Raw genomic sequence first — 20,354 nt, 5'->3', positions numbered from 1 at the left:
GAAGAAGTTTCTCCTCATCTCAGTTTTGAAAGAGCAGCCCCTTATTCTAAGATTATGCCCCCTAGTTCTAGTTTCACCCATCCTTGGGAACATCCTTACCGCATCCACCCGGTCAAGCCCCTTCACAATCTTATATGTTTCAATAAGATCGCCTCTCATTCTTCTGAACTCCAATGAGTAGAGTCCCAATCTACTCAACCTCTCCTCATATGTCCACCCCCTCATCCCCTCATTCATTACAGTTACATTACATCAGTTAGAATTTTACATTCTGCCCAAGGGGGTTTTTCCCTGATTGCAGCCCCTCGGTATTTCTCGATCACACTTGATAAGTGTTAATTACTGCCAATCAACCTCTCTGGTACTGAAAATGAACTATTACAAGTGTGGAGTCTCACTCTTTCAGGTTTTAATTGTTGGAGATTTTAAAAGTGTAAAATGTTAAAGTTATTTTTTTACTTTATCTTTCTGTCTTTTTTTCTCTCTTAATCTAATCTTTCTTACTCTATTTCTCTTTCTGTACCTGATTTGACATTAAATTCACCCACTGTAATTTACATTTCCTTTTCAGTCCTTGCGCTGTTAATTTCACAATCCTTCAATCTGATTGGTTAAGGAGATACCCAGTTGCTTGCCTTGTTCACTCAGGTCCCAGATGCCCGGTCTCCCTCGCTGCGACATAATCAGCTCGCACTTTCAGCAATTTGCCACAAAAAAATTTAAAAACCTAAACATGCAGGAGCAAGTTTAACTAACGGCAGACACTGTTGGATGCCCCGCCACAGCAAATTATGACCCAAAGTCTATTGTGGTGTGCTGCCTACAGTGCTAAGTGTAACTGTACATCTCCATTATTTGCTGGAAGTAGATAACGTATTGGGCAGAATTAGAGAAATGTAGAGAACCACTTTTTTTTTGCTCTGCTCTCAAAAATAAATACCAGCCTGGAAACTTGTAATGTTTTTTATTCAGTAATTCTACTATGGTTAATAAACAGGTCACACACTATCTAATGGCAGCAACTCAACATAGCAGAGATGAAGCTTTATTGGCAGACTTTTTGAATTCAGACACTTAAAAAATGTTCAATATAGGCCGGTTTCACTTCCAATAAAAGGAAAATGTTCACATTGCAGAAATAGATTAATCGCGTGATATTCATGAACATTTCAGCTCCGCCAGTGAAGTGTTTGATCGCCATTCAGATCCCAACCTTAACTGGCATACCAATATGATTACATTCAATGTGTGAGTTTAACTCACATTCTCGACCAGACTATTAGATGGAATCACTTATGATGGCAAATCCTTTCATTTATCTTGCCTGTAGTGCATGGTCACTGACGGCCAATTCAGAATAACATTGTGCAGGTATGTATAATCCAATCTGTGCCAACTAAACAAGGGCCGAGTGAAGATGGGAGGATAGCATGAGTAAAAATATTTAAAATATATATCTTTTTAAGGTTGCCTGGAATTTTTTTTTTCTTTTCCTTTTTTGTTTCTTTTTCCTATCTCTCTTAATCCAATCTTTCTTTCCTTCTCTTTATTTCTCTTTCTGTACCTTGAATTCATCCATCTTCTCAATCCTTCCACAACCATTAAATCTCACTGGTTAAGGAGGTACCCTGTTGGTTGCCTTGTTCACTCATGTCCCAGATGCCCTGTTTCCTCCTCTGCGCCGTTATCAGCTCGCACTTTCAGCAACTTTGCGGGCAAAATTTTTTTGAGCTGAAGGTTGCAGGGGCAAGGCTAACTATTGCCAGCCGCTGATGGATGCCTTGCTACAGCAAAACCTGGTTCTATGTCTCATCGTAACTCTTGTCATTTGCATGTGGCGGCTACTGGGAGGGCAGGGAAGATTCAGAGCGTGCTGAAGAAGCTCCCACTCTAAATGTGCAGCTCATTCCCTAACTGTGCAGCTCATGTGCGATGACAGGCACAGCTGCTTACACGTGAATTCACGACCTGATGTCATGACGCTTTTTATACGTTGTCAGTCCGGTGCCTCAGCTCTATGTCAACAGGAGGAGCAAGGACCAGGAAGGCTGCTGGGTGACAAGGGATACTCGTACTCCATGGTTCATGATGCCTCTTTGTAGGACCAGTGCTACAGAGGAGTGCTACAGTGAAGCACACGTGGAGATAAGGATAAGAATTGAGCAAGTCATTGTGATGGTCAAAGGAAGGTTCTGGGTAGGCCTGGGGTTGTTTTGCAGTAAGCACCCAAATTGTGGTAACAACTTTGCAATCATGAAAGATAGATGTCCCAGAGGATGCCCAGAGCCTGATGATGACTCTACTGATGCTATAGACCCAGCCCTTGAAAAATAGGAAGTAGATGTGGTAGCAACAGCTGCTAGAGACCGGAGAGACAGACTCATTTAGCACACCTTCACAGATGAATAGAGTACCATTATTTGGAAGTCTCAGTCCATCAAAGATTTACCTCCTCTCACCAACCTCTCTACGATCTAAGTAAAATCTTTGCTCCCCACAGCTAGCCCTAACATCCTAATCCTTAGCATCAACAACAGCACATTCTCTGTTCCCCGATATCATACAAGACACCCAAACACCAAGCAATCCTTACATCAAGTATTTTGGTGACTTATTGCAACAATTTACTAACATATAATTTGGTTCTGTCATCATGCACACACCTTGTAACTACACGAGCTTTACTCTGCCATGTTTGAACATTTTGTGTAGCCTGGGGTCTGAGATGTAGATGGCTACTGCAAAATCTTATGAGCCTCTCGGGTTGGAGGTGGCCCTTCGCTCAGAGTCCCCAAGTCCTGGGGTCGACACGGGATGGGCTGACTCTTATGGGCTCGTTGGCAGTCTGATCCTGCAAAGATAAAGGCTTCTGTGGGGAGCTGATGGAATGCTGCTCTCATAATGGAAAGCAGTCTCTGAGGCACACACACTAGCTACACTACTGGTAAATAGATTGTGGTTACTAGTGATCAGAGGGGGAAGGGACCCAAGAGAATCAGAAATATCTCTAAATCTGAGAGAGTCAACCGAATATCCTTAAGTTCTTTCAAAATGCTGCCCTGTATCCTTTGCAATCCAGTTCAATGCTCCTACATTAAGTTGACTGACTTGCCTGGATTTCTCATGCAGTGGGGGAGGTTTGCGGACAATCCTGCAGTTGCCTCTTTCTGCACACTGCCCTGCAATAAGTTGATTCCCTCTTGGTTGTTGGTGCACCCCAGGGCATTGGACCCCACTACTATCCCAGCCATCTGCTGCACATCTTAGGCGAGGCCATACAGAACCTCCATACTTGTCTAATACTCTGTTAGAATCCTTCTCTTCATGGCAGGACTCCTGAAATAGGAACAGGGGTAAACCATTCAGCCCCTTGAGCCTGTTCTGCCATTCAGTTAGATCATGGCTGATCTGTATCTTAACTCCATCTACTCGCCTTGGTTATGTAACCCTTAATACCCTTGCCTAACAAAAATCTATCAATCTCAGTTTTGAAATTTTCAATTGACCTATCCTCAACAGTTTTTTGGGGGAGAGAGTTCCAGATCACTCCTGAACAGTCTAGCTCTAATTTTAAGGTTATGTCCCCTTATTCTGGACTCTCCCACCAGAGGAAATAGTTTCTCTCTATCTACCCTATCAAATCCTTTAATCATCTCAATTAGATCACCCCTTAATCTTCTATACTTGAGGAAATACAACCCTATTCTATGCAACCTGTCGTCATAATTTAACCCTTTCAGCCCCGGTATCATTCTGGTGGCCTTAAAGCATCATTCATTTACTGTGCAGCCCAGGGCTAACGTGACTTGCGTCTTTACTTGACTATATCAGACTCACTTTCGCATCTGCATCTTCTGGCTTTCTTCAGCTCATGGTCTCACCACGTGTTAATTCCTCTTCTACACTATCTGTACGCTCTCGAGTGGGTGTGTCTGGGCTGTTGAATGTAAGGCAGGGGATAAATGATTGGATGGATGAGTGGTTGCCAGTATTGCCTGAGGTAGATTGGACTGCAAGGTCTTGTTCTTCAGCAATATTCTCCGCTTCTTCCTGACTTGCAGGCTCTGGAGGAGGCCTGAAACATTAACTCTGTTTCTTTCTCCACAGATGCTGCCTGATCTGCTTGAGTGTTTGCAGCTATTAAACTCTGATTGATCTGAGTCTCTATTCAGATAACAACAATCAGACTTTGTGGCCTTAAGGTGACACAGATCCACATTAGCAGCATTACATGGTACAACAGTTCTGACCTTATAAAATAGCATATTATCCAACTTATCATGAGCAATGCCATAGGAGATCCACTAGAGTTTTGAATCTGTCATATTTCTGATGTAATACTTCAAAGTGTGTTAACAAAAGAGAATGGAAGACAGTCATTTCATACTGGTTTCTTGTAACCATCAGCCAGAATCTTACAAGCACCTGCCAAACTGCAAATTTTTCTTCACCAACAGCAACTTCAAGATCTCCTATTTACAGCAATTTGACATTGTGGCCTTAAAGAGTTAAAGATCTTACTAGAAAACATTATGCGTTATATAATAAAGCATTCCTGTTGTTGTCAAGTTGCAAAACACCTGACTTACTGTTGGCAATGCCATGGAAGGTTTGTTCGTAATTGATTATTGGGGTGGGGGAGGGAGGAGTGTGGTGGGTAATTACACTCTCCTTTTCACCTCTGGAATTTGGGTTCAAATCTCCCCTCTCTGCTGGCTGTAAAGGTCCTACATGTAACAAGGTTGGGCAGACTGAACCCAGCTCCTAGAGAGCATTGGCCCACAAGTCAGCACTTAATTTGGCACTAAGTGGTATTAAATTATGAGCACAAGGAAAGCTGGTATAGTAAGTGTAGGTGCAGTGATGCTGTAAAGGATAAAGGGAGTTTTACTCTGCCATACCTAACATAACACAGATTTTTGGAGTAGAAAAGAGTCCTATACCCCATTATTGGCCTCCTTCAGCTTGATGTGCACCAAAAAAGTAGCCTTAAAACTAAGTATTGAATTTAGTTATACCTGTTATTATACATTACAGGGCCTTCCTTTAATGAAGGGCCAATGGTTTGTTTCAAGGTAACTTTCAGCTATCAACTAACGCTTCAAATAAGACTCCTTTTTGGAGAGGCCAGTTGGTGTCTTCAAAAGGCTAATAAAGCCTTCATTGTGATGATTAAGTCCATTGGTTGAGGATCTTCTACAAGTGCCCTGCCTGTTCAAAAGTATATCTAAATTACACCAGAAACTGCTGTCAAAAATCTGACATATTTGTGGGTAACCATGGGCTTAACTTTGATTCTCAAAAATCATCAGAATTAGCTTGAAAATGGATGTATTCTACTGAGACGGTGAGTGGATTCCAGTCAGCTGAAAATGGTATTAAACAGTGCACAAGACTCCTGCATTCTGAGGGAATTATACTCATGAAAATGTCTTTATGAATCTTTATTTTAGTGGCAGAGAACTCATTTTTTGGCAGATTTTGGCACACTTACCAGTTATTAACAAGCCTTGATTATGCCTGAGAGAAGAACAACATTCTTAATAAGGCAGAAAAAGGTTATCCCAAAAAGGAGGGCTTTTATTCCCATTAAGCAATGGGGAGGATTTAAGGTTGTGTCTTTGTGCAACACAGAGCAAGTCTATGAAATGGAGAACTCACCTGCTTCAATCACGCTTGGGTACAATTGGCTTGTAATGTGGCAATTGGCAGGTATGAGAGATCCCAGACTAACATACAGGAACACAGTGCATCCAATACACTCTTTTAGTAGAGAAAGCTTTAATATACTACAGCACATTTTACATCTTACCAGAATAGTCTACTCCAATCAGGAATTCAGTGCTATGGAAATGAATGGGACAGACCTGTACCTGGAGTAAACTTGCTCTTATCCAAATTGCTGTTAAGTGCAGTAGCCTAACAAACTGAATTGAGCACATAATCTAGGCAGACACTTCAGTGCAGTACTGACGGAGTCCTGCATTGTCGGCAATGCCACCTCTCAGGTGAGATGTTAAACTGAGGCCCCGTCTGCCCCCTCAGGTGGACATAAAGGACCTCATGATACTATTCGAAGAAGAGCAGGGGAGTTCTCCCGGTGTCCTGGCCGACATTTATCCCGCAACCAACAGCTAAAACAGATGATCTGGTCATTTATCTCATTGCTGTTTGTGGGACATACCACCAGACCGTGTGACTGGTGTTGTGGGTTTGACACAGTTATAGAAACTGCCTGATTTTCCTACCCATTGAAAGGACGTGCAGTGCCAGTTTTACGCTGCAGCAGGAAGTTGAAAATTACCCCTCACTGTGTCCTGTCAGGCTTATTTTATTGGATGCTGAGTGTTGTTTGGTAAAACGGAAATACTGCACACCTTCTCAGAAATCATACTGGGCCAGAACTTGCACAGAGTGGCGTGGCAACACTCGCCACAGCTCCTGCGAATTAAATTAATAAATGTACTTACTGCGGGCTCTGTGGCGTCGACTTGCTTGATTTTGAATTTTTTAAAAATTGTGCGCTATCAACTTAGCCTCTGAGCAGCGTAAGTTGATGCACATGGAACAGTCTGTGAGAGGAGAAGACACAGTCACAAAATCTGTCAGGAAGAGAAGTCACACCTACAAGCAGGCGAGCAGACTTCATTCATTTAAAGTTAGCATTCTGGAAGTCATTGTAAATAAAAATTTTAATTTTTTTTGTAAAAAGCCAAAAAAATAATTGAATTAAATTAAAGCGACAGAAGAGAAAAGTAACATTTTTTTTTAAATTTTAAATTTTTTTTTAAGTGACTAAATTCAAAAACTACTAAAATAAGGAATAATATGAGACTCCACATATTTAAAATTCAATTTTTAGTTGTATGGCAGTCATTAAGACTAACCACGCTTTTAAAACTTAATTTAGACCTGGTATTTTAAGCGTACGTGTTTGGTGGCGTAATTAGTTACTTTCCAGCAGGGCAGATGAGCAAGTTTACGATTTTTCAGTGATTTCAATGATTGCAGCATGCAACGGCCCTTTAAGTTGCAGCTGTCAAATCACCGGTGAACCGACAGGAGCAAGTTCACGATTTCTGCATTTTTTAGCGTGCATGTGCAAACGCGGGAACTTGCTCCTTCAATTCGCCATTAAAAACGGAGAGCGCAGTTGAGCTCCTCCGTTATTTCGGGAGTAAGTTCTGCCCCATTGTTCAAGTCGGCAGTGTTACTCTTAATGCAACCTGGCAGCTACTTGAAGTTAACCTCCCAATTGTCTTGACCTTTGTAGATGTGCAGCTCCACACGTCAGTAGGCCTCAATTTACCTTCGATATTCTTTTTCAGGGGAGAGAAAAAGAGTGAGGCAGAGAGTATATTTAATAAAAGATAAAATGTAACAGTTTAAGAAAAATAATAAGCAGTTATGAGTTGTTCATGACAGGTCTGCGAGAGTGACCCTTGAACAAGACACCGCCTAGAGTTGTGACCCTTGACCTAAAGTTAATGAGAACCCATGCAGCAGAACAGAAGAACTTTTCAGAAAATAAATCACTGGGTTTTTGTAAAGAAATGTCTCTGTTTAGAGTGAGGGTGCATAAATATCGGATAGTTAGACTGGAGTTGTGAGATGGATTATTTGTTCAGATTTCTGCGCAGCGTCCGTTGGGACCTTCTGATTTTAATTGGTTGTCAAGTGTATTTCCTCATTTTATATGGAATTTTTTTTACCAAATATCCCATGTGTGATTTTCAAAAAGTGATGATATTCTTTCTCCCCAGCTCAGCTTATCATGTTTTAATTGATATTTTTAGTGCTTATCAAGATAAGGGAAAGTGAACACTTTTCCACATTTAATGCCCAGCACGAGCCATTTCCAGATCGGTATTCTTTCTATTTTCTGTCATTTTTTCCCTTTCTTCTCTCCTCCTTTCCCCTTTTAAGAACATAAGAACATAAGAAATAGAAGCAGGAGTAGGCCATACAGACCCTTGAGCCCACTCTGCCATTCAATAAGATCATGGCTGATCTTCGATCTCAACTCCACTTTCCTGCCCGATCCCCATTCTCTCTCCTCCCTTCCAACACAGAAAATAGGAGCAAGAGTAGGCCCTTCGGACCTGCTCCGCCATTCAAAATGATCATGGCTGATCGTCTAACTCAGTACCCTCTTCCCGCTTTGTCCCCATATCCCTTGATCCCTTTCGCATTAAGAAATATATCTATCTCTTTCTTGAATACATCTAATGACTTGGCCTCCACTGCCTTCTGTGGTAGAGAATTCCACAGGTTCACCACCCTCTGAGTGAAGAAATTTCTCCTCATCTCGGTTCAAAATGGGTACGGTAGCATAGCGGTTATGTTACTGGACTAGTAATCTAGAGGCCTGGACTAAAATCCAGAGTCATGAGTTCCAATCCCGCCACGGCAGCTGGCGAATTTAAATTCAATTAATTAAATAAAAATCTGGAATTAAAATACTAGTATCAGTAATGATGGCCATGAAACAACCGGATTGTCGTAAAAACCCATCTGGTTCACTAATGTCCTTTAGGGAAGGAAACCTGCCGTCCTTACCCGGTCTGGCCTATATGTGACTCCAGACCCACAGCAATGTGGTTGATTCTTAATTGCCCTCTGAAATGACCGAGCAAGCCACTCAGTTGTAAAATCTCGCTACGAAAAGTCATAACAAGAATAAAACCGGACGGACCACTAGGCACCGGACACGACAACGGCAAACCAAGCCCAGTCGACCCTGCAAGGTCCTCCTTACTAACATCTGGGGACTTGTGCCAAAATTGGGAGAGCTGTCCCACAGACTAGTCAAGCAACAGGCTGACATAGCTATGCTCACAGAATCATACCTTTCAGCCAACGTCCCAGACTCTTCCATCACCATCCCTGGGTATGTCCTGTCCCACCGGCAGGACAGACCCACCAGAGGTGGCGGTACAGTGATATACAGTCAGGAGGGAGTGGCCCTGGGAGTCCTCAACATTGACTCTGGACCCCATGAAATCTCATGGCATTAGGTCAAACATGGGCAAGGAAACCTCCTGCTGATTACCACCTACCGTCCTCCCTCAGCTGATGAATCAGTCCTCCTCCATGTTGAACACCACTTGGAGGAAGCACTGAGGGTAGCAAGGGCACAGAACGTACTCTGGGTGGGGGACTTCAATGTCCATCACCAAGAGTGGCTCGGTAGCACCATTGCTGGCCGAGTCCTGAAGGACATACCTTCTAGAATGGGCCTGCGGCAGGTGGTGAGCGAACCAACACGAGGGAAAAACTTACTTGACCTCGTCCTCACCAATCTACCTGTCGCAAATGCATCTGTCCATGACAGTATTGGTAGGAGTGACCACCGCACAGTCCTCGTGGAGATGAAGTCCCGTCTTCGCACTGAGGACACCATCCAAGGTGTTGTGTGGCACTATCACCGTGCTAAATGGGATAGATTCAGAACAGATCTAGCAGCTCAAAACTGGGTATCCATGAGGCGCTGTGGGCCATCAGCAGCAGCAAAATTGTATTTCAGCACAATCTGTAACCTCATGGTCCGGCATATTCCTCACTGTACCATTACCAACAAGCCAGGGGATCAACCCTGGTTCAATGAGGAGTGTAGAAGAGCATGCCAGGAGCAGCACCAGGCGTACCTAAAAATGAGGTGCCAACCTGGGGAAGCTACAACTCAGGACTACATGCATGCTAAACAGCAGAAGCAACGTGCTATAGACAGAGCTAAGCGATTCCACAACCAACGGATCAGATCAAAGCTCTGCAGTCCCGCCACATCCAGTCGTGAATGATGGTGGACAATTAAACAACTAACGGGAGGAGGAGGCTCTGCAAACATCCCCATCCTCAATGATGGCGGAGTCCAGCACGTGAGTGCAAAAGACAAGGCTGAAACGTTTGCGACCATCTTCAGCCAGAAGTGCCGAGTGGATGATCCATCTCGGCCTCCTCCCGATATCCCCACCATCACGGAAGCCAGTCTTCGGCCAATTTGATTCACTCCACGTGATATCAAGAAATGGCTGAGTGCACTGGATAAAGCAAAGGCTATGGGCCCCGACAACATCCCGGCTGTAGTGCTGAAGACTTGTGCTCCAGAACTAGCTGCGCCTCTAGCCAAGCTGTTCCAGTACAGCTACAACACTGGCATCTACCCGACAACATGGAAAATTGCCCAGGTATGTCCTGTCCACAAAAAGCAGGACAAATCCAATCCGGCCAATTACCGCCCCATCAGTCTACTCTCAATCATCAGCAAAGTGATGGAAGCTGTCGTCGACAGTGCTATCAAGCGGCACTTACTCACCAATAACCTGCTCACCGATGTTCAGTTTGGGTTCCGCCAGGACCACTCGGCTCCAGACCTCATTACAGCCTTGGTCCAAACATGGACAAAAGAGCTGAATTCCAGAGGTGAGGTGAGAGTGACTGCCCTTGACATCAAGGCAGCATTTGACCGAGTGTGGCACCAAGGAGCCCTAGTAAAATTGAAGTCAATGGGAATCGGGGGGAAAACTCTCCAGTGGCTGGAGTCATACCTGGCACAAAGGAAGATGGTAGTGGTTGTTGGAGGCCAATCATCTCAGCCCCAGGACATTGCTGCAGGAGTTCCTCAGGGCAGTGTCCTAGGCCCAACCATCTTCAGCTGCTTCATCAATGACCTTCCCTCCATCATAAGGTTAGAAATGGGGATGTTCGCTGATGACTGTACAGTGTTCAGTTCCATTCACAACCCCTCAAATAATGAATCTTACAACACCAGGTTATAGTCCAACAAATTTATTTTAAAATCACAAGCTTTCCACATCATGGCCTCAAATAATGAAGCAGTCCGAGTCTGCATGCAGCAAGACCTGGACAACATCCAGGCTTGGGCTCATAAGTGGCAAGTAACATTCGCGCCAGATAAGTGCCAGGCAATGACCATCTCCAACAAGAAAGAGTCGAACCACCTCCCTTTGACATTCAACGGCATTACCATCGCCGAATCCCCCACCATCAACATCCTGGGGGTCACCATTGACCAGAAACTTAACTGGACCAGCCATGTAAATACTGTGGCTACGAGAGCAGGTCAGAGGCTGGGTATTCTGTGGCGAGTTACTCACCTCCTGACTCCCCAAAGCCTTTCCACCATCTACAAGGCACAAGTCAGGAGTGTGATGGAATACTCTCCACTTGCTTGGATGAGTGCAGCTCCAACAATACTCGAGAAGCTCGATACCATCCAAGATAAAGCAGCCCGCTTGATTGGCACCCCATCCACCACCCTAAACATTCACTCCCTTCACCACCGGCGCACTGTGGCTGCAGTGTGTACCATCCACAGGATACACTGCAGCAACTCGCCAAGGCTTCTTCGACAGCACCTCCCAAACCCACGACCTCTACCACCTAGAAGGACAAGAGCAGCAGGCACATGGGAACAACACCACCTGCACGTTCCCTTCCAAGTCACACACCATCCCGACTTGGAAATATATCGCCGTTCCTTCATTGTCGCTGGGTCAAAATCCTGGAACTCCCTTCCTAATAGCACTGTGGGAGAACCGTCACCACACGGACTGCAGCGGTTCAAGATGGTGGCTCACCACCACCTTCTCGAGGGCAATTAGGGACGGGCAATAAATGCCAGCCTCGCCAGCGACGCCCACATCCCGTGAACGAATAAAAAAAAATGGCATACCCCGTATCCTGAGACTGTGACCCCTGGTCCTGGACTCCCCAGCCATCAGGAACATCCTCCCTGCATCTAGTCTGTCTAGTCCTGTTAGAATTGTATATGTTTCGATGAGATCACCTCTCATTCTTCTAAACGCTAGTGAATATAGGCCTAGTCGACCCAATCTCTCCTCATACGTCAGTCCTGCCGTCCCAGGAATCAGTCTGGTAAACCTTTGTTGCAATCTCTCCATGGCAAGGGCATCCTTCCTCAGATAAGTAGACCAAAACTGCACACAATACTCCAGATGTGGTCTCACCAAGGACCTGTATAACTGCAGTAAGACATTCGTGCTCCTGTACTCAAATCCTCTTGCAATGAAGGCCAACATACCATTCGCGTTCCCTTCCTCCTCTCCTCTTCCACGCCTTCTTTCTCATCCTCCTCCCTGGTTTGAGGATAAAAAGGGGCCTTGCACCCAGCAGATAGAGGAAACTTTGCTCCTATCAATGTGGACAGGAGGTTAGAGGTAAAAGACAATGCACTTGTCCATTGTATTATCCAATATTCCCATGTCCATTTGCGGGAGGGAAGATAATATGAAATCAGATATGTTGAAGATTATGTTACTTTGGTGGGATTTAGGGATTTGGTTACTGTTCCATTTACATTGCTGGCGATGACTTTTGTTGAGAAAAAAGTATTTTTATTTCCTGAAGTGTTTCTATAGCTTTTTTTTGCTGCAGTTTCAAATATATGTAGGTTACCCGAGATAGAGAATAGTTAGAAATCAGCAACTTTTGCTCTGACTTTCACTCTAGATTTTAATGTTGTTGTCTGGGAGAAGCCTTGCTGCAGGCTATGTGATTGACTTGGTAAATGCGATTGTTGTGGTAATGAAAAATAAATTAATTATGTATCGTTCACTATGTAGGAAAAGTGGAAGAAAACTGTTGTGCACTGGAGTTCAGACATGACTTACTTGTACTTCCAATGTCAAGGCACTGTCAACAGGCTGCAGTGTAGGGTAATCTAGCAACAAGGGCACATGCTGTATCTGCAGATCTAATGGAACCAAATTACTCAGCTCCAGACATTGTGAAATGACATAGGTGGTGGCTGGTCAGGATGGAACACCATTTCTAATACTAAACTCTCAACATGTCTAATACTGATCCATCATGCTAATTACAGAACAAGATAGAGTATTCAACATTTTGGGAAAAAAGCCTTTTTGTTTTTCTGTGTTCTTGATTTAAGTTGATTTATAACTGCTGCCGGAGGCATTTAATAAAAAAATTACAATGGGATATGTGTTGGTGCAGTTGTACAGTTTCTCTGCACGGCATTTGCAAATAGACACATTAACACTAAGTGTGTTGGCATAGTAATGCTTAATGGTGTAACACAATTCAAGATCAGGTGCCTTGTTAACAGTAGCCACTGGCAGGGGGCATGGGGCAGAGGGGCTGTCATACCTGTGTGACATTGCACACTCGCAATATATTTTGGGTAGTGGGTGGAGTGCAAGTGAATCTGGATCTCTGATGGTCCACTTTCAAATTCCCACTGGAGTAATGGAGGGGGTTCTGTCTCATATAACATATTGTTTTTCTGCATTCAGAGTTGGAAAAATTACATTTTTAACCCTCCACATCCAAACTTTGAAGTTATTCAAATGCTTAACTCTAGTGTGTTAACTGAACATTGATGTTTTCATTTTTCGTTTTGATTTTGCAACTTTTGGGGCACAATTTCACATGCCTTCTTGATAGATTGTGCTTTTCAGGATGTGTGATTGATACTTTTTAGGGTCCGGTGTAACACAAAAGAAAATAATATAGAAATTGGTAACTTGCATTCCCTTCTAGTGAGAAAATGGTGTGTGTATTGGAACCTTAAGAGAGAAAATAGATACTTTAAAAAAATAAATTCAGGAATAAAAACAAGCACTAAAGTTAGAGGAACAATATTTGTAGCATGTTGGTGCTCCAGTGTGATCTGCAATGGAACAGTAGGACATAACTACAATAAGTCCAGATAGGCCATCCTGGGACAAAGCTATACAGAGGACAAACACTTGCCAACAGGAAGGGATGGATCATCAGAGGCAGAGTCATCCAGTTTCTCATGCCTTCAAAAATTAAACCGTATAGAAATGAAATGGATGCCTGGGAGCAAGTTCATTCCTCATTGTAAAGTTCTTATTTTGAATTTGTTTCAGAAATCTTCTTAATCCAAACTTCAGTGAAAAGGAAACACTTTATTAAGGTTTCAAATCAGCATTCTAAACAGTTGGTCCAGCATGCAAAGGATTGCTGGGCAGGGTCTGTCCAACGCCTTGGCTATGTTTAGATCTTTAGTGCCAGTTATGATGGAGTGTAATGGTGTAGTGCGGTGTGACAATGCGGTGTCCTCAGGTTTGTTAGAAACTTCCTGTGTTCAGTGGAGGCCATTAGGGATGGTGTACACCATCCATTGAAATTTATCGATTGTTGTCTGAGTCACATGGTTTTTACTTTTAGTTTGGATATACAGCCTGCTTTTCATTAGCAGGGCTCTCCCTTTAGGGCATTGAACATTGACATTGTACATAACATGATACTTACTGAAGTAAGGAGTATCCATAAATGTATATACTCTATCTCATTGTACTCACCATATTGTAGGGAATTGTACAATTAAAAGTCCTATATCAGCACATGAAAACTTCGTTAGGTCATCAGAATTAAATTTATTTCTATAATTTTCTATGTGATTAAATGATAATAAAAGCTATCCAATATAAGGAAATGTCTCTGATAATCCCTCATAGCAAGGTCCATGACTGTGAGAACCGAGTGTCAGGAGTATGTCTGAGGTACCATCCCATATGCAAGTGGCAGATCCTTAAACACACTATATAATGAAACATGAGTATCGTGGAACTTGCTTGATTGCCTTAGGAAATCAGAGAGCAATTTCCAGAGTTTTACCTGAAACTAGCCATTTTTTTCTCTTTTTTTTGTTCCTTCCCCCACTCTCCTCAGGAGTTAGCATTATTAACTGCTGGGGAGGGTGGTGCACAAGCTTGTACCATCTGGATGATGGAGTGAGCATTAATGGGCTTGATAGTCTTTTCTTGTTCTTTTGTACAAAGAATGTCCAATAGTGTTGCTTGAGCAATTTTCAGCAGATCTCGATTCTCTACGGAATAGTGCCGTCAGCATCATTATGATATCAGAGCAGTGCATAATGTTCTGGACAGTGTTGCGGGCAGAACCATTGGAGATGAAATCAGATTCAGTAATGTAATGGACTTACTGTGGGGGCTGCAGGCTATTAAAGCACTTGGAATAAACAGTGTTCCTTGCGCTCTCAATCAGAAATTGCCCATTTAGTGTGGGTGCTTCCACTATACTGTATGGTAAGGGCTTACAAACAACACATTGGTGGTACGTTATTAGTCATCCACCTTAAAATCACCTACTGCTGTCTTATGAATAGGAGTGATTGCCATATATGGTCTGTCAAGTTCCTCTGCCAGTGAACTCAATGTCAAATCAAGTGCAGAAAGTGAAATAAGAGGGTAAGAAAGATTGAATTAAGAGACAGAGATAGAAGAGACAGAAAGAAAAAGCTAAGAAAAATAATGTAATTTTTTTTAATGTCCAACAATAATTAAAATCTGAAGGATTGAGACTCCACACTTGTAAAAGTTAATTTTCAGTGCCAGAGAGGTTGTTTGGCAGTAATTAAGACTTACCACACTGTTGCAAGGGTACTTAGACTTGAAATGACTTGACTTAACTTTTTTTGGCGAGTTTAGACCATATCTATCAGATAAATACAGGAACTTCACGCCGTTCAATGGGGGAGCCAGACAGCAAGATGCCGTTTTCGTGCAGCTTTTGGAGGAGCATCATATCTTGGCCAGCAACTTCCAGATTTCCATGTTTAACTGTGTGTGTGCGATCACCAGAAGTTACTGTCTGATTTGCACATAAATAATAGTGAGTGCTCTTAGCCTCACCGTTGTTTTTACAGCAAAATCCGGCCCATGATCAAATGTTCAGTCCCACACTCCTGCTGTAATTCTCTTACTAGCTAGCAGTGTCCCGATTCGATATATTTAACCACTGAATACACTTTCACAGTTGATATGTATGGCAGAGGGTGTTTGATTCTGGGGATACCCTATATGTACGTCCAACTCCTGAACATAATTTTTTTAAGTTGACAATTGAAACAGTTTGTTTTTTGCAAAGTATGATAAGTGATCTCAAAGTATTAGCCTCCTTGGAAACTGCATATGTGGAGGTAAACAATAATCTGTCATTTTCAATAACTCGCAGTTAGCTTTCAGGTTTTTGGACAATTTTCCTAAGTAACTTCCTCTCAGAAGAATATGTTCCTTTTGAACTGGAACCTGCCTGTATGTCCATGTATCTGTGGAGATAAATTTAAAGATGAAAGAAAAAACTTGCATGTATATAGCACTGTTCATGACCGTAGGACGTCCCAAAGTGCTTCACAATGAATTAAGCACTTTTGAAGTGTATAGGGAAATGTGGCAGCCAATCTGCACACAGCAAGGTCCCACAAACAGCAATGAGATAAACGATCAATTTAAATGGTTTTAGTATTGTTGGTTCAGGGTTAAATGTTGGCCAAGACACTCGGGGGAACTCCCTGTTCTCCCTCCTCTTCCTCCTCCTCCCATCCTCTTTTCCCCTCCCTTCCTTTCCCTCTTACCATCCCCACCCCTCCTCTTTCTTTCCCCTTCTTCCCTTCCCTCACTCCAGTGGCGTAGCTCGGAATGGAGATTTGGGTGGACCCCAACTTATGGTGGACGGCCAATGACCAATGGCCTGACATCAGAGCGAATCATTTATATTCCAAATGATTTCAAACAATTAAAATCCTGAGTACATTAAATATCATCCCCGTGCATCCATTTTCCATGTTTTAACTAGACAAAAAATAGATTCTACATAAATCTGCAGCAAATGTAATTAAAGAAGCCAAACAAGCAGCATTACCAAACCAGCAGGAACAAAGTAATTTAATTTTTTACCAATTACCCATGACTTAAATGAAAGTCAGTCAATTACTTACATTGCCAATGTATATTTAAAATAAAGTGGAGATTTATAATCCATCAAACTTATTTACATGATTCATTTAGGCTTTGCGGCAAGTCACAGTGAAGGTGCTGTGAGACCATTGACATCACATTGACCCAATCTGAATGACCAGTTGGCGCAGCTTGTATGAGACTAACGTGTAGTGAGTTGTATTGTGACGCCATGGAGGGGGAGGATATAAAAGGCGGCGTGGAAGAATTCTCGGCTATAACTAACCCTGAACCTGGACGTTGGATTCCATGCTATTCACAAGTTGACTTCATCCCACCACAGACCCTCAAACTTTAACTTTGGATTGTTTCATATTTACTCCTCTCTCTCCTTTGCTTACAACCGCGACAGGTCTTACCTAATCACTACCATGTCTATATCACTCAAATCCTCTTTTTGTCCATTTGTGTGTGTGGTTTGGATACCACTCCGAACCTGAGCCCATTACTTTTTTCCTCTGCACCTCTTAGACTATTCTCTCTTCACCTCATGTCACCCAGCCATACTACCTCTCATTTCACCGCTCTCTGATTATTCATCCGAACACATCACTACTCCTATGCCTTCCTACTCTCTTGCCATGTCCCGTGCTTGAATGCCCCTTTAATAAGTCCATGGCTGTCCTCTGTGTCTCTCTCCTGACATTCTCCAAAGGGCCCATTAAGGCACTTCCTTATGAGCAGCAACCCCAACTGCCCCATCTTCCTCTCTCACCGATCAACCCGCCCACTAGGGTTAATCTCAACAACCTCCTTCCCATCTCAGTCACAGCACCCATCACTACCCACTAGCAGATCAACAGTCACTGCCTCACTCTCTGCATTTCCTTCTGGAATGTCCATTCACTCATGAAAGAGGCTCTTGCCATCCATAACTTTATTATAGATGATTTATAGATGATTGTATGGACATCCTGGCTTTGATTGAAATTTGGCCTACAGGTGGCGACACCTTGCCCCTTACCAGCCCTCTCCACCTGGCTATACTTTCAAGTGCTGTGTACGGTTTTAGTCTCCTTATCTAAGGAAGGATATACTTGCTTTAGAGGGGGTGCAACGCAGGTTCACTAGATTGATTTGTGGAATGAGAAGGTTGTCCCTTGAGGAGAGATTGAGTAGAATGGGCCTATACTCTGGAGTTTAGAAAAATGAGAGGTGATCTCATTGAAACATACAAGATTCTGAGGGGGCTGAGAGGGTAGATGTTGAGAGGTTGTTTCCCCTAGCTGGAGAGTCTAGAACTAGGGGGCATAGTCTCAGGATAAGGGGTCGACCATTTAAGACTGAGATGAGAAAGAATTTCTTCACTCAGGGAGTTGCGAATCTTTGGAATTCTCTACCCTAGAGGGCTGTGGATGCTGAGTTGTTGAATATGTTCAAGGCTGAGATAGATAGATTTTTGAACTCTAGGGGAATCAAGAGATATGGGGATCGGGTAGGAAAGTGGAGTTGAGGTTGAAGATCAGCCATGAATGGTGGAGCAGGCTCGAGGGGCTGTATGGCATACTCTTGCTCCTATTTCTTATGTTATTATGTTCTTATGTTCAATTCCATTCGCAACCCCTCAGATAATCAAGCAGTCCGTGCCCACATGCAGCAAGACCTGAACAACATCCAGGCTCGAGCTGAAAAGTGGCAAGTAACATTCATGCCAGGCAATGACCATCTCCAACAAGAGAGAGTCTAAACACCTCCCCTTGACATTCAACGGCATTACCATCACCGAATCCCCCACCATCAACATCCTGGGGGTCACCATTGACCAGAAACTTAACTGGTCCAGTCACATAAATACTGTGGCTACAAGAGCAGGTCAGAGGCTGGGTATTCTGTGGTGAGTGACTCACCTCCTGACTCCCCAAAGCCCTTCCACCATCTACAAGGCACAAGTCAGGAGTGTGGTGGAATACTCTCCACTTGCCTGGATGAGTGCAGCTCCAACAACACTCAAGAAGCTCGACACCATCCAGGACAAAGCAGCCCGCTTGATTGGCACCCCATCCACCACCCTAAACATTCACTCCCTTCACCACCAGGGCATCATGGCTGCAGGGTGTACCATCTACAGGATGCACTGCAGCAACTCGCCAAGGCTTCTTCAACAGCACCTCCCAAACCCACGACCTCTACCACCTAGAAGGACAAGGGCAGCAGGTACATGGGAACAACACCACCTGCACGTTCCCCTCCAAGTCACACACCATCCCTACTTGGAAATATATCGCCATTCCTTCATCGTCGCTGGGTCAAAATCCTGGAACTCCCTACCTAGTAGCACTGTGGGAGAACCTTCACCACACGGACTGCAGCTGTTCAAGAAGGCGGCTCATCACTACCTTCTCGAGGGCAATTAGGGATGGGCAATAAATGCTGGCCTTGCCAGCGACGCCCACATCCCATTAATTAATTTAAAAAATGTACCTGCCTCACCCAAACAGCTGTAGTGGTGGCGTGGCCCTTAGCATTATGTCAAATCTTGCTGTCTTTGTCTCATTCCTCTTGTAGCACCTCATCGTGTTCCATCTTTCTGGCAGGTGAGCGGACAGTCCTTCAGTCAAATGGAAATGAGGCACAGGAGTTAAAAAGGCCTGGGTCTGACACTGGCGCAGCCATGTGAGCTTGATGCTCAACCTACATCTGCCTCCAGGCCGCACTTGCACCGTGTTAAAGTTGGGGCTCGTGGCTACTTGTTAGAGGAGTTATAATGGAGTTGGAGGGAGGAAGTTCTGAGTAGGGTATCCCAGTGATCCATTTTAGGGTGTTATTTTAAATTTGGATTCAGAAGCTCAGTGCAAACTGCTTCAATTTGCAGGCGGCACCAAATTAAGAGGGGCAGTTGAATCTCAAGAGGCAGCTTAGGAATTACAAAATGAGTCCACCAAAAAATATAAATGTGGAACAATGGCAGGTGAAATTTAATATGATCATGTATAGTATTAAACATGGAAGAAAAATGGATAATATAAGTATTCAAAATGGGTGATTTCACTATTTGACGAACGGTATCGATACAGTTAAGACTGAAGTTGAACAAGTTCTAGGACTTCGATAGACTAAGCACTCAACATGTCCAACCACTATGCAGCAGCAATTGACAATGCAAATGGAATGCTGAACTATATAACCAAAACTGTAGAGTACAAGTCGGGTGAAGTCATACTCAAACAATATAGTTCTCTGGTCATAGCACACCTTGTGCACTGCATCCAGTTCTGGTCAAAGCAACCACTCAGGCCCGAGAGGCGGTTCAGAGATGTGCTATGCAACTGATCCCTAGTGTGAGAGGACTCAACTACAGGTGAAACTTCAGCTTTTCAGCGGTATATATCATTTAGTAAACAGAATAAAAAAAGAGATCCAGAATACTACTACAAATGAAAGGGACACAGGATCAGACTTGTAAAAGACAAACTTAGGGTTGTTGTCAAGAAATTTTGCTTCGCACAAAGAGATCAACGCATGGAATGGACTTATTGGTAGGAGAGTGGAATAAATACATCCTAGAATGATTTAAGAAGTAGTGGAATGCCATGATAGGAAAACTTTAGGGAATTTCTGGATTCGGAG

The 20,354-nt window shown here is 43.4% G+C and overlaps 1 protein-coding gene across 1 annotated transcript in view; it reads left to right on the top strand.

The window, feature by feature from the left end:
* The window catches only part of arhgef3 (Rho guanine nucleotide exchange factor (GEF) 3), a 308,969-nt gene that overhangs the window by 84,458 nt on the left and 204,157 nt on the right, over positions 1 to 20,354 (top strand). The window lies entirely within an intron of this gene.

The sequence above is a fragment of the Heptranchias perlo genome, chromosome 17 (genome assembly GCF_035084215.1).
Source record: "Heptranchias perlo isolate sHepPer1 chromosome 17, sHepPer1.hap1, whole genome shotgun sequence".
NCBI classification, from domain to species: domain Eukaryota; kingdom Metazoa; phylum Chordata; class Chondrichthyes; order Hexanchiformes; family Hexanchidae; genus Heptranchias; species Heptranchias perlo.
This window is presented reverse-complemented; position numbering and strand designations above follow the sequence as displayed.